Below are 17,620 nucleotides of genomic sequence, written 5' to 3' on the forward strand. Positions count from 1 at the left end.
CCTTGCGCACCGGGTACACAGCTGTGTTGCATGGGGATTCTGAGGGGACCAATATGCCATTGTTTATAAGGGCTGTTATGGTTTCGTATATGCCCTCATCTGCCTCTCTTGACTATGGGTATTGTTTCACTCTTGGTAGTATGGCACCCTTTTTTAATTTTATCTTTACACCCCCTATGCTTTTAATGCATCCTACATCATAAGGGCTAATAGTCCATAATGATTTTGGTACCTTTGACATATCTTCTTTAAAAAATGGGACTGGTGTGCCAGCGGGTGCCTCAAGTGCCATTGCAATTTTCTGTGCCACTTGTTTGTGAGCCACTGTTAGCCACATTTCTACACTCATCATGAACACCATTTCATTTTCCTCCTTTTCTTCTGAAAACAACTCTTCATCTGACACCTGGGTCAGCCTACATCCTTCTGCTAGTGCTATCACCGCCCTCCATGCTCTCCCTTCTTTATCTTGGGCGTGCACAGCAACATAATCAGCTGTTGCAATAATGCTCTCAATGTCCACTGCAATGACCTTCCCTTCCAGTTCATTAGCTGGTGTTTCTGGTCGGAATAGATAGGCTGCTGGTCTCCTCCATATTTTCCCTCCTATCCCTGGCATCCATGCAAATGCCATGTCTGTTCCGTACTGGAATAGCTCGCCGTCTACCGGCTCCGCCCTGATCGCTATCTGTCCACAGTATGCTTGCAAAATCTGTCGTGCTGCAAGCATGTTAATCCCTGGAGTAGAGCAAATTATGCCATCCTCTGTAAAGGAGATCGTCATATTTAATCTGTTCATTATGTCCCTCCCCAGTATGTTTACTGGTGAGGCACTATAATACAAAAGTGGTACTGACAGATCGTAATCTCCAATAGATAGCGGAACGTTATCAGTAAATGGAACCAACCCTTTAGCCCCAGAAAACCCTTGTGTGTTCATGGCTTCGCCTGACATCTTAAACTTACCTTCCCTTATGCAAGACCGGGTCGCCCCGGTGTCAACAAGGAATGATAATTTTTTGTCACCTATCGTTACCTCTATGCGTGGCTCCTCCGCACTATTAGGTGTTACTGACAGGATGGGACACACCAAGGCCGTCTGTGGGCTGTCCTATTGGGGGTACAATGACTGGCCATTCCCTGTGTAAGGGTTGTGCCCCAACACCGTCACCCCACCCAATTGCGTTCGTTCAGGTTGTGGTGGTGGTTGTATTAACGCTGCACCAGTTACTTGTGGCAGGTATTGTTTTATTTGTTGTTGTGGTAGGGAATAGTGTTGGTCACTCCCTTGTGGTGACATCTGCTGTGGTTGTATGCCGTGCTGTTCTTGTGATGTCCTATGTTGTGCTTGTTCGTTCCATGCTGGTGTTCCTGGCCTGACCCTGCATGTACGTGACATGTGTCCTAATAGTCCGCAGCTCCAACACACGGGTGGTTCCCTGTTTTGCCATGGGAAGTTCCCTGTGTTGTCCTGGTATACTGGTTGCCCTGTCTGGTAGTTATTTCTGAGTCCCCCAGCCTGTTGTTGGGTATTATATCCGTATCCTCTTCCCCTCATAAACCCTCCTCTCCCTCTATTATAATTATAATACCCAGCTCCTTGCATTGGGTACCCTCCTCCCATGTTCTGTGCGTGTGATTGCAGAGGCAGCACTTGCTCTATTACCTCTTGTGGAGGCGCTATTTGAGCTGGATTTTGTGCAGCCACTACTTGCGTTGGGCTTTGGGCCATTGGTGTTGGCGCAGTTATTAGTGCCCCTTCCATGGTATATTTAGTAAGTTTTTTCTGTACTAATTTGGCCTCTTCTGTTTTCCTGTCCTCTTCCTTTTGTTTCATTTTTCCTTGCCATGTTCTACAGTGATGTACTATAGTCAGTTGTATTTCCGGCCATGGTTTTGCTTCCATCCCCACTACTTTCTTTAATTGTCTCTGAACTCCTTCTGGGAGCCCTTGTACTAGTATATGATAAAATATGGCTGGTGTTTTGTCCCATTGTTCTCTAGTTTCCATGCGCCACTTCTCTTGAATATCCTGGATATAATCAACAGGATCCTCGTTCTCACCCATCTTACGGGAAGTAATGGCTCCTATGTCTGATGTGTCTGGGTACTGCACTCTTAGTGCCTGCCATAGCGCATGTCTGCAGTTTGCAAATGGTGCCCCATCATGCGATGTGTTTGTTATTGTTACCCCATGGAATCCCGCTCTTTTCCAAATGTCATCCGCTCTATCCCCTAATATTGATATTAACAGGCCCTTAACATCTCCCACTGCTAGTTTCTGTCCTGCGGTGTGTTTTTCCATTTCATATATCCATTTACCCGCACCTCCACTTAATGATGGGAGCCTACATTTTATGTTTTCCTTATCCGTATGTTTCCAAGGTACATATTGTGGTCTAACCCCTCCTCTCTCCAGCAGTGGCATTACATTCTGTCTTGTGTCATCCTTTATGCTCCATGATGTTAACTCTTCACACCCCTCCTCTTCCCCCATTCCTTTTACTACTTCAAATCCTTCCTTACTACCTCTTCTCCTACCTCCCTCTTCTTCCTTTCCCCTTTTTTCATCCTTTCCTGTGTTCAATATTGGCACGTCTGTTTTCCTGTCTTGCCTGCGACTAGGGAGGTCCCTAAGCCGACATGCATAAGGTGTAACTTCGTCCATGAAGGGTGCGAGCTTTATTCTGTGCAGAGAGCGTGCAGTTGTTGAACATGTGGGGTGTGGCGTTAGAGAGCGTGATGGTGATGTGGGTGGCGTGTGTTGGTTGGTGAGCGTCGGTGGCGTGTGTTCGTTAGTTTGTGTTTCTCCCATTCTTTTCACTTCCTCCTTACTTCTCTCCAGCTCCTCCCATCTTCTACTCACCCATGGCGAATCTATGTTTGTTCTAGTGAGGTATAGCTTATCTAAGCTTTCCCTTTCACTCTTCCTTCCATCCTCACTACAAAAATCATTCATAAATTGCGCCCCCCACTCTGCCTTTTTTCCTTTTATTGTTACAGTTTTTAAGTCTATTAGGTCTCCCTCTTCCTTTCCGTTGTTACCACCTGTTCCCCTTAGTGCTGACGTTGTTGCTACCTCTCTATTTTTATATACTTCTCCCCATCTTTCACTCTCCCTCTTACTCTCTTCTCTCTCCCCTTCACTCCTCTCCTCCATCTCCCTACTATTTTCCTCTCTTTTCCTTTTTAATTCCTCCATTACTTCGTTGCTCATCTCTTCCAATATCCTTTCATCCTCTCTCCTCCTTTCCCATTTCACCCTTTCTCTTTCTACTATACTCTCTATTACCTTCCCCTCTTCATATTTTTTAGCTGTCTCTGATATTATCCTCCTCCTCCATATTTCCATTTCCTTTTCATTTTCTTCTTCTTCCTTCTTCTTCTCCCTCATCACTACTCTTGATACCCTTTCTGCTGCTGCTTTTACCCTTACAGCTTCCCTCTTTCTCTCCTCACTTTGCTCCCTTAATTTTTCCAATTCGTCCTTATCTTCTTTCCTTTTCCTCACTCTCTCTCTTTCCTCCCCCTCAAGTTGTTTTATCAGTTCATTCTGCTCATCCCTTAGTTTAGCTAATCTTTCCTCCAAAATCTCTTCCTTCTGCCGTAGCAGCTCCTCTCCCCTCATTTCACTCTCTCTTTCACTATCCTCGTTTGTTCTCTTTACCGCCTCCCTTTCCTCTCCAGTTAGTGATCCTCGTAATTTCAACAATATCTGTGCAGCTACCCACTCATCGTTTCCTATCTCTACAGTCTGCTCTTCTCTCCTCCCGTCCCCCATTGGTATCTTTCCATGAGCCACATATGGTGGAGGGCTGTATGCCGGGTTTGAGTATCCTTCAGCCGCCCTTAACTGTCCTTTTATTTCTCCTAATTCTCTTAAAGGGTACAACCCTCCCCCCTCTGTTTTCACTCCCGGTGTTAAGGGTATCTCATTGCTCGGTTCCTGTTTTATGTCAGCTAATTTATCAACCTTTCCTCCACCCAGTTTTTCATTCCCCATATTCTTTGTTCCTTCACTCTCCTTTTCCCCATCCGTTCCTTCTTTCTTAATCTCCTTTTCTTCCGGTGTTTCCCCCATAGTGAACATTCCATTTGGTCCTGGTCTAGACCCCTGGAACATCCTCCATAAGTTAAACACCTCCACATGGTTTGCCAACTTCTTCCCCTTGTATGTATTGTGCAGATGGTTTAATAGTGAATGTTGGGCATATGGGTCAAAGCTACCATTAGGCGGCCATGGTGTCAACATTTTGTTGTCCGTCCCCTGGGTCCACTCTATGCTGTACTTAATTAACTTCTCCCTATGTGGTGGCAGTGTGGTGCATATATGTTGTAGTGGGGTAGTGAGGGTATTCCCCCACCCTCCCAACCCTCTCCCGTATGACATACTAGCGCACCCTTTCTTACCCTTCCCCTTGCTACCAGTTTGCAACATACAACCTTTTATTGCTTACCTTGCCCCGCAAGTGTGGGGACTTACGACAATCCTTTGACAAATTATGCAATGATAATAATCACAAAAAAAAAAAAAATTATAAACCAAATATATTTATGATGTTATATTATATTCCTTCCCCTACGGCCCCCTGCGGCCGAAGCGCACGCAGCCCCCTGCAGCTGCGTACCCCTTACGACGATCTTACACAGTCGTCCTTTTTCCCCGTTCTCCTCCCACCTTTACACTTGCCGTGGCCGGCGTTCTCCGTGCGCAGCCACGCCCCCTTCCCCTTCTCCTCTTGATCCACTCGTTTATCGTTTATCTCCGTGTCCGCTCCTTTATCATGTTTCTCTTCCCCACCAATCTCAAACCCAAAGCTTCTTGTGTTCACGATATCTTACTAAATCCCTACTGGTGACGTCACCTATTTCTTCGAACTACTGGTATATTCGTGTTATGTTCTTTAAATTCAAAATACACTTGCAATCTACCCCGCTAACCCTACAGCTGTCTTCCTGTCTCTCCTGGAACAAGGTAATCTCATCAATACTATAACCGGACTGCGCACGCTGCGTCGCCTCGCGTGTGATACGCCCCTCAACAGGAGGGCTTAACCAGCCAATTATCTTCCGTTTTGGGCAACTACGTAACTAGCCACCGCCCACAGGGAAACGTCATCTACCTATCGAGTTTCTTGCTCGAACAATAGGGAACCTCATCTACCTATCGAGTTTCTTGCTCGAACAATAGGGAACCTCATCTACTCATTGAATGATAAATGTCAAATCGTAGGAAACCACACACACCCACCCTCACACGTAGTCGCGATTTAGGCCAATCAGTGTCTTTCGAGCGGCTGCACGTGATGTTTTCGTGCCCCGCCCCCCTCTTTCGCGTAACGTTAGCTTTTTGTTGCGAGCGTCTGCACGTGTTGTTCTCGTGCCCTGCCCCCCTCTTTCGCGTAACGTTAGCCGCCTTCTCTCGCACTCAATTCACTACCATTCATTCCATTATCATCACTCAATTAAACCTTCACCCCACCTTTTTACAATACCTCCCTCCTTTATTTACTTCCGCCCCCTCCCTCACAATTTCGCATTGCTTGTTGTGCGTGTCATGCTCACCAAGTTCCCTCGATGCAGGGCCGCTCGACTGCGTGCACCCCTCCAAGCGGCTCGCCACCTCCCCTCGTCTGGACCACGTCTGGACACTCGCCGACCGCGGGCGGGATACTTCTCAACCGGCTCCCGAGGGCCAATATCCGGATTGCGCTGTCCGGTCCTCTCGCAGCTCCGCGATGGTCCTGTAGTCCTCAGAAGGGGGCAACGGCAGAGGGGGCCGCGCCGCCGGGCCTCCCCGCAACGGGAGTGCCTGGAAAAATAAAAAATAAAAGTCGATCTTAAACAGATCTCAGCAGTGCCTCCAACTTGTTGGGGGGTGATTCTGCCGGGGTCGGCCGGGCCGTCCGCAGACCTCCGGGCAGGGAGGCCCCAACTCCTCCCGTGTATATCTCGGATCGAGACAGAGTATGAGGCACACACAAGGAGCAAGGCAACTTCTGTCGTTTATTATGCAAACGGCAGGGATGGGTCAAGGAGCGTACGCGTTCGTCCTGACACACACACAATAGTGGGGCTCGCAGGCCCTTTTTACTACATTATGACGCGCTACTTGCGTCATTCCAAAAAGTTACCAAAAGAACCTATCGCCACTCTTGATTGGTTGCTCGAGTGGTGGGGTTAGTATAGTACGCATATAGAGAATGATATTAGTGGTTAAGATGTAGTCAGGTGGTATATCTGGGTTGTCCCTACAATTAGATACATAAGAATTGTTACATGAAGACCCCTGAGGATTGGCTAACGTTACTGACGTCTGAGATAAGAACCTCATGTTCTGATTGGTGCATCCGTGAGCTCCCCAGCCTGGGACCACCGTTGTTCCCAGCACACGGTGCACCTGTGGTTGCAACAGTGTTTCAATATGGGTACGTGCAGGCAATGTGAGGATTTATTCATAGGTGGGAGACTGACCGTTCCCACTGTAGCAGGTGTCCATTGAGCCTTTCAAGTGTGTCGGCCTGCGTCTCGTAGCGAGGTACCCAGACGCCTTTTCTCTCCTGGGTTTTGGCATCTCGTCAGGTTCGGCTTGGTCACGTGGGGAGGGACCGTGTTTGAGGCATAATTCTGCACAATTAATATTGTTTTTCCACTGTATGTCTGGTTTAATTTGCAGATATGATTTTAACATTGGTACGTGGAGTGCGAGGTTGCAACATCGTGCCTTTAAAGATTTGTTTCTTGACTGTGGGTTTGCAACATTACGACCTTGGCTGGTTGCTCCACTGGGTTCTTTCTGCAGGCTCAGCAACCTGACTTTTGCTTTGTTAATGTCCACGGGAACTCTTGCTTGAGGCCTACTTGGGCCTGGTGCACGAGTAATCCATTTAGTGCATGGATGCTTTAGGTTATAGTGGCATACAGTTTCATGGTCAGTATCGTGTTTCCAGTATATCTCTCATGATGGTAACGGGTTTCAAGAGAAGCGTGAGCAAGCGTTATAAATGAGCTCATGGTGCGTCTTGCGTTTCTGCATTCTGAAAGCCTATGTAAAAATAATAAAGATGCACGTCCGTGAATAAGCCTGTCGCCTACGTCAGAGCACTGAGTATGTTCTTCGTGTAGATTGGTGTGGAAATGTTCAGCGTGTATAATAGTTCAGCGGTGCTTCCCGTTATCTAGGTCGTCATGGCATCTCTAATGATGTGTAGATTTCAGTCTAGTTGGTCCGTGCCGCAGGTGTCGGCATGGCCAGTGCGGGCTGTTGGGCAGGCAGATGGACACATCCGTATGTTTCTGTACCAGGGTATTTGGTCATCTGGTAAATGGGCAAACTCTTCTCGTGGCGGGTGTCTGGGCCGCGACCCTCTAGGCCAAGCGCGAGAGGTGAAGGACGGGAGTCTGGTTTTCCATTCTCCCACTTCACTTGGGTGCGCTTGTATTTGTGTGGGACACATGTGCGTGTGTGCATGTGTGTCTGTGTGTGTGCTGAGGGTGCATTTATTTGCTCATACCATATTGTGGGCTACTTTTGGTGCTTTTCTCCAACAATTGGTAGGCAGTCATGTGCGGTGGGAGTTATTGAGGAGGAGCTGGATATTTGGCTTTCAGTACCCCAGCCCACTGGACTGTCAGAGACACCACATACTGTAATGTCAATCCCCACAGCGTGACCAAGCATTTAATCGGCATGCAGGGAGTAGACAACCTCATCCCTGCAGATGCTGTGATATTTGACACAGTAGCATGAGTCATTTCTTTGTGACAAAACACAAATTTGCCTAAATTGAATACTAAAAATCACCTCACACAAATTTGATTTTTCTACTACCAAACAGAGCATTTCTCGCTGTCCAGTAGAAAAGAACAATTAACTTTCAATACGTTTCTGGGTGAAATAGTGAATTCTACTGTAAAAAAATGGTAAGTAGCATCTGCAGTTGGGTCCGTCACCCACAGAGCAGCTGGAGGCTTCAGTTTCTTAGCTACTAGTTTAGGGATAATCTTTATGACACAGAGACCTGGCAGCGATACGGTTTTTGAAGTTTGGTTCTTCTGGGCTTAATGACTTTTGTCGCTGGTCCCCTTTGCCAGTGGGTCTGTAGATTCTCCAGATTAACCTTTTATTTTTCCAGATGTTTTCTTTTATGCCTTCATGAGGGCGTGGGAGATCAGATTAGGCAAAACAGATTGGCTGGTCACACTGAACCCCCATTAGTTCATTATTTTAAACCCATCATACACCGATGCAACCCATAAAGGTTTGCTTAGGATTTATAGTCAGGTCCAGTTATGATCTTCATGTCCCTTTGCTCCACCAGTTTATCTCCACGAGAAAGCATGGTATCTGTTTTGACGTCTGATTTTGAGGGAGATGGGATGGGCAAAACACAGATGTCACAGTTTAGTTCTGGCTTCCTTTAATGTGGCCCATTCACACTTTCAACTTTTAAAATGTAAATGTTCTTGTTCCTCTTGATTTTACATTTCCCCCGTAAAACAGCAGCATAAAATGATAATTCATTATTCTTTCTTGAAACTGCTGTTCTTTCTCCTCAGACTAAGTAGTTCCCCATTTTAACAAAAGTTGCAGGTTATTTTCTGGTACTTAAAATGTTTGTCTCAGGCCTTGTCAGTTATAGTTTGTAGTCTTATTTGAGTGACTGCAAAACATTTTACTTGTGTGTGTTTTCCAACTGCAGTGCGCAGGCTGCAGTTTATGTGTTGTTTGTAAAATGATGCCTTGCTCTGCATCTTTTCTTATGAATTACACTTCTCTACAGCTTTCATTGGTTTGTGGTATGTCTTTTCCGTTCAAAATAAGCAAAACAAAGCAACAGCCATAATGTATTTGGTCAAGTCAGTTTATAATAATTTGTGCATGGTTCGCAGCTCTATATTACACATTGACTTCTTGGTTATTGAACTTTCTTTCGAGTATTAGACACACAACTTTCACCTTATAATTTGTATTTTTTATTGGTACATAAATATAAGAATGACAAGCTGCAGGTTGTGTGTCTAAGACTTGTACTTATGAACAATGTAAATAAAATGTGAAATTCCCAAAGGGAAAAAAACACTTTTTCGTGCATGCATGTCAAACAGATATCCTGGAAATAAATTAGACAGTTTAAAAAGAGGAAAAAGGGTCAATTTGTTTCAGTAGTTTAGTGGTTGAGCTGAGTAGGTGCTCTTAATTGCAAAAGTTACCATCAGCTCTTATCACCCAAACATCAATGCTAATTTTGGGGGGCTTGCTGCTATTCACAAATGACAGAGTTGCACTTTCAAATGCAGATACATTATGGCATTTGCATGGCCATAATGTGAGATTTAGAGAGAGTGGTGTTTTGACAAAGTATCCTTTTAATGGATGTTCTGGGAGTGAATGGGGCGTAAAAGTCCACCAGCTGGAGACCGCCAGGGGGCGTGGAGGATTGAGGACGTGTGAGGAATTAGCTCTGTCATCTTCCGTTGGGCCTACAGCGCGGCTCATAACCTGGCAGGGGCCTCAAAACGATATTCATCCTGAATTTACCACTGGCCTGCTTTGGGGTCTGATGGTGAGTGCAGGGGCAGGCCACCCATCCCTGACCGCAGGAGAGCCGCTGCTGCAGCTGTGAAGGTGAGTGCTGGTTCACCAGAGCATGCTTGGGTGCCGGACCGCTGCGGCCTTCCCCCAGTGCCTGCTACTCAGGAGACAGCGACCAAGACCCTTCGGGTCCCTCGTGGGCCGTAGCCCAGTGCCACATCACCCTCGAGTGCCCCTGCCATTATAGAGAGGGGTGTGGCTGTGCCCTCTCTTGCTGGCGCAACTTCCCGAGCAGATGGGGGAGCCTGCCACGGGGGTCCTTGGAGCGGGTGCCTTCTCCCCCACTCTCCCCATGGAACTGCCACTGCAACGACGTGAGAAGGTATGGAGTGGGGGGGAACTGGAGCCCATCACCGCTGGGGGCATCTTCGGGGCCCGGGACGAACTCAAGGGGGTAAAACAGAGCTCTTCACATGCCTGGGCCCGGATTCACTCGGTGGCAAGGGAGGGCCCCTGCTTAACCTTGATTGTCTACCGGAGGTGGACTAGCCAATGTCCCACATAAGACTGAGTACAATTGAAGTCATACCACCAGGTTCAAAAAATGGGTGGGGACCCAACAACCCCTGCTGCTACCCTATGTGGACCAGCCCTAAAATGAGAGTGGGACTTCCTAGTCCCCTGGGGCTGAACACCTCCTTGGACAGGTGAAGGAACCTGAAAACGGACAAAGGGAGCTACTGCCCCAAAGGTTGAGCGATCAAGGCCAATTGACCCCCTGGAATGGCCCTAGCCCAGGCACACTTCCCCAGGAATCCCTTGAGCTTCAACACATGCCGCCCCTGAACTGTTCCCTTTGAGACCTCACATACGGTAGCAGGGCATAGCTAACGTAATGCAGGGGTGCACTCTCCAAACAGGGGGGGCAGGAAGCTGGTCCAAGACATTGGAAGAATCTGACAACGCACCCGGCAAATCTGGCACAGGGGCCCTTAATTCCCAAGCCCACAGGGCCACCACCCAAGGACTCCAGTCTTTGCAATATTTTAGGAGGATTCCTAGTGTCCCTGATAGGCCTCAGCAGGCGGACCCCCTTGCCATGTCTGTGGGAGATGCCCCCACGGCCCCTGCCCTCACCAGGGATGACCTGAAGGACATTCTACAGGAAACTAAGGCATTTAGGACTGATATACAGGCCTCCATATGCGACCTGAGGGGGAGAGTGGACACCCTAGAAGAAAAGATGGAGTGAATGGAGAACAACCACCTTCAGACAGACCTCCTCGACATGAAGTATGAGGCAAGGTTGACTGACCTGGAAATGACAGAAGAGGATATGCTGCGAAAGATGGACAATCTAGAAAGTAGGGAGAGCCGAAACAACCTCTGCATCCTTGGAGTTACGCAACAGAGGGGTGAAACGGCAGCTGAGGTCGGAAGGAAGGTTCAAGGGCTCATAAATCAACTGTTTACCCTGGAAGGGGGCAAAGAAGTCCAGCTCAAGAGAGCGCATAGGGCTGGAGGTGGAGGCAAGGGCACCCCATGCTCCATAGTGGTGCGGTTCCACTGTTACAGAGAAAAAAGTAGGTACTGGAGAAGGCGAGGAGGGTGGAGAGCTTTGTTTACGAAGGAGACACGATCAAGATCTAGCAGGACCTCTCGACCCTAACCCTCATCCACCAAAGAGAATGTCACCCTCTCACGCTGTGGCTCACCGGACAGGAGATCAGGTATTGGTGGTCTTATCCCTTCACCCTGTCCTTTGAAAGAAATGGAGTCAACTACAGGGTAACGAGCTGGAAGGAGGCAATGAAAGTTCTCCAGGTAATTGAGGTGACAGGACCACCACAGAGGAGACCGGGAGCAATGGCCCATCTCTCCCCGATCCCTCCAGGGCCCGAGAGGGCCCCTGGGCTCTCAAAAAAGAAGATGAAGGTGAAGAGAAAATTCAGGAAACCCAACAAGCCCACCCAGGTTGAAGGAATGGACTAGGAGGCATAGTGAGAGACCCGGAGGTCACGCATAACCAAGGCCAGAAAAGGATGTGCCCCTGTTGGAGAAGATGTGGAGATACAGAGGATGACGGAGGACCACCGCTCCAAGACCCATGGTGGCCTGCTTTTGGACTGGCGTCTGAAATAGGTGGGGGGAAGGGGAGGGAATCCTGAATGGTACACTGGACAGACAAGGGACTGAGCTGAAAAGCCTGGGCCTACTCAAAGCTGGTGCGGACTTGATTCATCTAGTGCTCCGTGATGGCAACTTCTGAGAATGATGGCCAGGCCGAACTGTTTAAGGTGGGGACTCTCAATGTCAAGGGCCTTAATTTACCCACGAAACACACCCTGCTGGGTAGGGAAATGAGAAATGCAGGCCTGGACGCTCTCTTCATTCAGGAGACTAGGCTGGTGGCGAGGCAGGAGAGGTGTATCCCGGGCCCCATGTGGGCCAGACTTTCTGGGCCTCTGGCTCAACCAAAAGGAAAGGGGGGGATTTGGGATCCTCCTCTGACAGAAGCACAGGCTCACAGAGGTGTAAACCTGGGGCAGGGCAGATGGGAGGGCACTGGTTGTTTCCGGGAATCTGGGCAACATTAGAATAACTTTTGCAGCGTTATACTACGCTAACATGGGACAGATGCAGTCTTTAAAGGAGTCCCTCAGGGAGATCCTGGGCAGGGTGGAAGGACTTTTTGCCCTGGGAGGTAATTTTAACATGTGGGCCGACTGGGGGATGGACCACAGTGATGTACTCTACACGCCAGCCAACAGAGGTGGGCGGGCGAATCAGGATTTTGCCAACTTCATGTGGAACTAGGGCTTGGTGGACATCTGGAGAGACAACCACTCGATGACCAGGGCCTTCACCTTTTATTCGATGCCTCATGGTACAAACACGAGAATAGACTACGTCTTTATGGAACATCAACAGGCCAGTAGGGTGCATTCCTCAGAGATCAATCCGGTTAGCTGGTCGGATCACGACTTGGTGGGGGTAGATATTATAATGTCCGGCCTGAAATCCAGGGAATCGATCTGGCACTGCAACATTCTTTTTCTGAGGGACTCCTTCTTTAAGGAGGAGATGGTAGCTAATATCAGGGAACACTTTGCCATTAATGACACAGGGGAGGTTGAGAAGGGGATGATATGGGACGCGGCCAAAGCCACCTTGCGGGGCACCTTAATAAGAGAAGGATTGTCAAAGAAGTGTCACAGGTTTCCCCCTTTCTCACCTGTTTTCGTTTCTTGATGGATTCCGTTGTAGAAGTTTTCTTCCTTATGGTTCAGGTCTTGTACAAGCCCGTTCGGCCGTCTTCAGCTTCCGGTGTTCGTTCAACTTGTTGTCCGGGATCGATAGTAAACTCCAGGAAATCCAGGAAAAAATAAAGGGAAGAATCACTCAGAGGTGAGTGCACGGATTTCAGGAGAAGGTTGGGTAAGAAGGAGAAGGTATAGAATGAAGCAAGGGCCCAGGAACCAGGAAAGCAACAAAGTTCAGTGAAACCGAATTACGGAGCACACGTCTAGCCACAGCTAACAGTAGCGTTGAGATGCGCGGAAGGGCGGGGGTGTGGCTATTTTATCGTGCATGCTGCAATGAACGTGAAGGCTGGTAGGCAGCGTTCATTGTTTGTGGCCATGTTGGTAGTACAATAGAGTGCAAGCCCCGACGTGACAGGGAACAGGAAGCCCAGAAGGGACGTGTCCGATGGGTCATGACAGCATGCCTCCTCCGAAAACCCGTTCCGCCAGGTTTGCCCGGGTGTATGAGATGGAACCTCCGGAGTAACCTGGGGGTATTTAAATTGGAGACGGGTTCCCAAGTGCGTTCACTGGGTGGATATCCTTTCCATTCCACCAGGTACTGGAGCTGACCACGTTTATATCTGGAGTCACATATTCGGGAGTCTACATATTCCAGTTGGTCATTGACAAGGACAGGGCTAGGTCTGAGGTTAGTCCGAGAGGTCTGGATGTATGGCTTTATTAGAGATGTATGAAAACCTGGGTGGCTCTTTTTCCAGGAATCTGGCAATTTGAGGCGGAAGGCCACTGGGTTGATGATTTCTATTATACGAAAAGCCCCATAATATCAGGGCGCCAGTTTATTTGGCCGTAGATGTTGAGGCAGTAGTTTTGAGGATAACCATACTTTATCGCTTATTGCGTAGGAGGGCCCTGGTCTTCTCTTTGAGTGTGCATAATGTTTGGTCTGATTCCGGGCTCTTTCTAGCTGTTCTTTGGCTTCTCTTTGTACATTGATAAGTGTTTCAATCCAGGGATTGACTGTAGAAACCAGTGTAGGATGGGGGAGGACAGAAGGTAGAACCGAAGGGTGGAACCCCTGGCTACAGAAAAAAGGGCTGGTTTTTACAGCCGAATGATCTGAGTTATTATAGGCAAATTCAGCCACAGGTATTAAAAGGGACCAATCATCCTGGACCTTGGTAGCAAAACATCGAAGATATTGTTCTAAGGTTTGATTCACATGTTCAGTAGCTCCGTTGGTTTGGGGATGATAGCCTGAGGAGAGAGCACGTTGAATTCCTAGTATTCGACAAAGGTGTTTCCAAAACTGAGAAATGTATTGGGGTCCTCTGTCCGATGTTATCTTGGAAGGGAGACCATGAAGCCGGAATATGTGTTCCAAGAAAATTCTAGCAAGTTCTGATGAGGATGGTAGTTTATACAGGGGTGTAAAATGAGCCAAATGAGTGAACAAGTTAATGGTGACCCTGATAGTCGTGTATCCCCTGGAAGGTGGCAATTCCACAATGAAGTCTGTAGCGATAAATTACCAGTGCCTTATTGGTAGTGTAGGCTGCAGTAGGAGACCCGCCGGTCTCTTGTTGTCATGTTTGTTCTGACTACAGACAGAACAAGCTTGGACGAACAGCTTTACGTCAATCTTCATTCTAGGCCACCAGAATTACCTTTTGAGACGGAGAATATTGGTAATGCCACGATGTCCAGAGTGAAGTGTATTGTGGCAAAGGTTTATTATCCTTTGTTGTAGTTTCTGTCTGGGAATGACTAAAGCATTATCTTTGAACAAATATCCGTCCTTGGTTTTCAGATCCCATTGATTCTTCCTTGAAATGTTCTTCCAGAGTTCAGAGGACTAGGTTTGTAAGCGAATTTCTTCCAGGAGGCTGAATGTGTGAGCTACAAATATCGTATGGGGAAACATCTTAGGGAATGTCCGGTCTTCAGGAGGTTCGTAATCAGGACGTCGAGAGCGTCAGCAATTATATTCTGCGTTCCAGGGACATGGTGAATCTGGAACTGGTATTGGGCAAAGAAGAAGGCCCAACGCGCTTGACGGCTATTTATACATTCCAAGGCCTGTAATACTTGAAGATTTCGATGGTCTGTGTGAACCTGGACCGGATGTTTTGCTCCTAAGAGTAAATGATGCCACTCGGTAAAGGCTTGACGGATGGCTAACAGTTCCTTTTCTAAAACAGAGTAGTGGGTTTCACTGGGAGTTAAGGTCCGTGAAAGATAAGCAACAGGATGTTCCAGTCTTTCCTCGAATTCTTGTTTCAGAACTGCTCCAATGGCGTAGTTAGAGGCGCCTGTTTCCATTAAGAAGGGCCGATTGATATCAGGTTGAGCCAGGATGGGAGCTTGAGTGAACTCTGATTTCAAGCGTTGGAAGGCTTCCCCCTGAGCTGTTGCCCAATGAAAGAGAGAGTCTTTCTTCAACAAGGCAATGTTCGGTTGGACTATCTCGGAAAAGGAAGGTATACATTTCCTATAGAAATTAGCTAAGCCCAGGAAGGACTGGATCTGTTTCACGGTGGTCGGACTTGGCCAGGATAGTATAGCCTTTACCTTGGATTGATCCATTCCAATACCTTCTGGGCTAAGAACAAATCCTAGATAGTGGACAGTAGGGACATGAAAGAGGCACTTCTCGGGTTTTGTCAGGAGCTTGTGTTCACGTAGCTGTTGTAACACTGCCTTAACATGTTCCTCAAGCTTGAGTGGGTCCTTCGAGAATATTAAGATATCGTCCAGATACATGATGACAAAAAGGAATAGCATATCCGAAAACACCCAATCCATGAAACGTTAGAAAACCCCTGGGCGTTAGCAAGTCCGAAAGGCATGACCAAATATTCATAATGACCAAAGGGTGTCCTGAAGGCTGTCTTCCATTTGTCACCTTCTCTAATACGGATCAGATGGTAGGCACCTCTAGGATCCAATTTGGTGAATACCACAGCTCCTCTTACTGCTTCCAGGATGTCTGAGATCAAGGGCAACGGATATCGGTCCTTTAGGGTGCACTGATTTAGGCCTCCATAATTAAGGCAAAGTCTGAGCTCATTGATGTCTTTCTTTGGAACAAAAAACAGTGATGCTCCTGCTGGAGATTTGGATGGTCGTATGGTGCCATTTTCAAGGTTAGTATCTAGATATTCAAGAAGGGCCTTTTTCGCGGGGTTCGGATAAAATGACCATCCTCCCAAGGGGGATCACAGCTGAAGGTTCGGTTTCAATAGCACAGTCTTCTGGTCTATGAGGAGGTAAGGTTTGAACAATAGCAGAAGAAAACACATCAGAGTATTCCTGATAGACTTTAGGAACCTGGATGATGTTTGAGACAGAGAGTGGACCTAGATGGTTTGCTGAAAGTCCTTCCGCTGGTGTCGGAGCAGGGTCCAGGGCTAGGCAATGAGACATGCAATGTTCAGAACCCAGGAACAAGGAACCTGCTGCCCAATTGATGTATGGATTGTGTGTTTGTAGCCAGGGCATTCCCAAAACCAATGGGTAATGGGCGGACTTTATGATGTCAAACCTTATCTTCTCTCGATGGTGGTTTATTGCTAGCTTGATTTCCTTAGTTTGGAGGGTTATTGGTCCGGAAGAAAGGGGTCTCCCATCAATTGCTTCTACAGGTTGCATGACATTCCCGGATTCGTAGGGAATATGGTGTTTAAGGACCCATTCTTGGTCTATGAATATTCCCGTGGCCCCACAGTCCACTAATGCCAGAATGGGGTAGGTGTTCTTCTTGGATGGCGATAGAAAGGCCTGTAAAATTACCAGATTGTTCTGTCCAGGAGAGTTCAAGGATGGTATAGATGTGGAGCCAACATCTCTCTCCCGAAACTGCGCTCCATCTAGGATCGGGATCTGGCTTTCCCGAACACCGTGGAGGAGCTATAGGACACTCTCTCACTAAAAGTTTGTCCGATGCGCAATACAGGCATAAGCCGGTATGGATCCTTCGTAATCTTTCTTGGGGGGATATTGGTCCATGGAAGGCCCCTAATTGCATGGGTTCAGGTTGGTTAATAGGGGCAGAACTGCCTTCAGATTTCGTGGGGTCTCTATGGGATTCTTCTTGAAGGGTAACTTGGTTTTCTTTTTCTCTGCCTTCCTTTCCTGTATGCGAAAGTCAATCTGTAGAGCAAGATCCATAAGGGCCTGAACTTGGACATGCCACCCTGGCCAGTTCATCCTTGATGTCTTTGTTCAACCCTCTTCGAAAGAGAGTGAAACAGGCTTCAGAGGACCAGTCTGCTTCTTTAGCCAATTGCTTAAATTGTGTAACATATGTCAGCATATCCTGGGAGCCCTGCTGGAAATCGAGAAGGCGTTCCGGAGCACTATAGACCTGATCTGGCCGGTCAAACATGGTCTTAAGTGCTCGAATGAATCCGTCATAATCATCCAGGGGGGCATCTACGGCATGAACTAATGGTGTGGCCCAGGTTGATGCATTCCCGGTAAGGTGTGAAATAATAAAGCTCACTGTAGCCCTGGGGATGGAGAAATAATAGGGCTTAAAAGTAAAGTGGACCAAACAGGAATCTAGGAATCCATGAAGGTTCTTTGCTGACCCATCATATTTGTCAACAATGCCACCCAATTGTACGCTTTCCTTCGTGGCAGAATCACGGGATAAAATTGCTTTAGCGCGGCATTCTCTGCCTTTAGGTTTTGCACTTCGGTCGTTAGTTCCTGCATGCCGCGCATAAGATCCTGAACGGCCGCCTCCATGTCTGTATCGACTTCTGTCAGGTGGTGTCTCAACCTGTCACAGGTTTCCCCCTTTCTCACCTGT

This window comes from Ambystoma mexicanum, chromosome 7p, assembly GCF_040938575.1.
Source record: "Ambystoma mexicanum isolate Mex_15411 chromosome 7p, UKY_AmexF1_1, whole genome shotgun sequence".
Taxonomy (NCBI): domain Eukaryota; kingdom Metazoa; phylum Chordata; class Amphibia; order Caudata; family Ambystomatidae; genus Ambystoma; species Ambystoma mexicanum.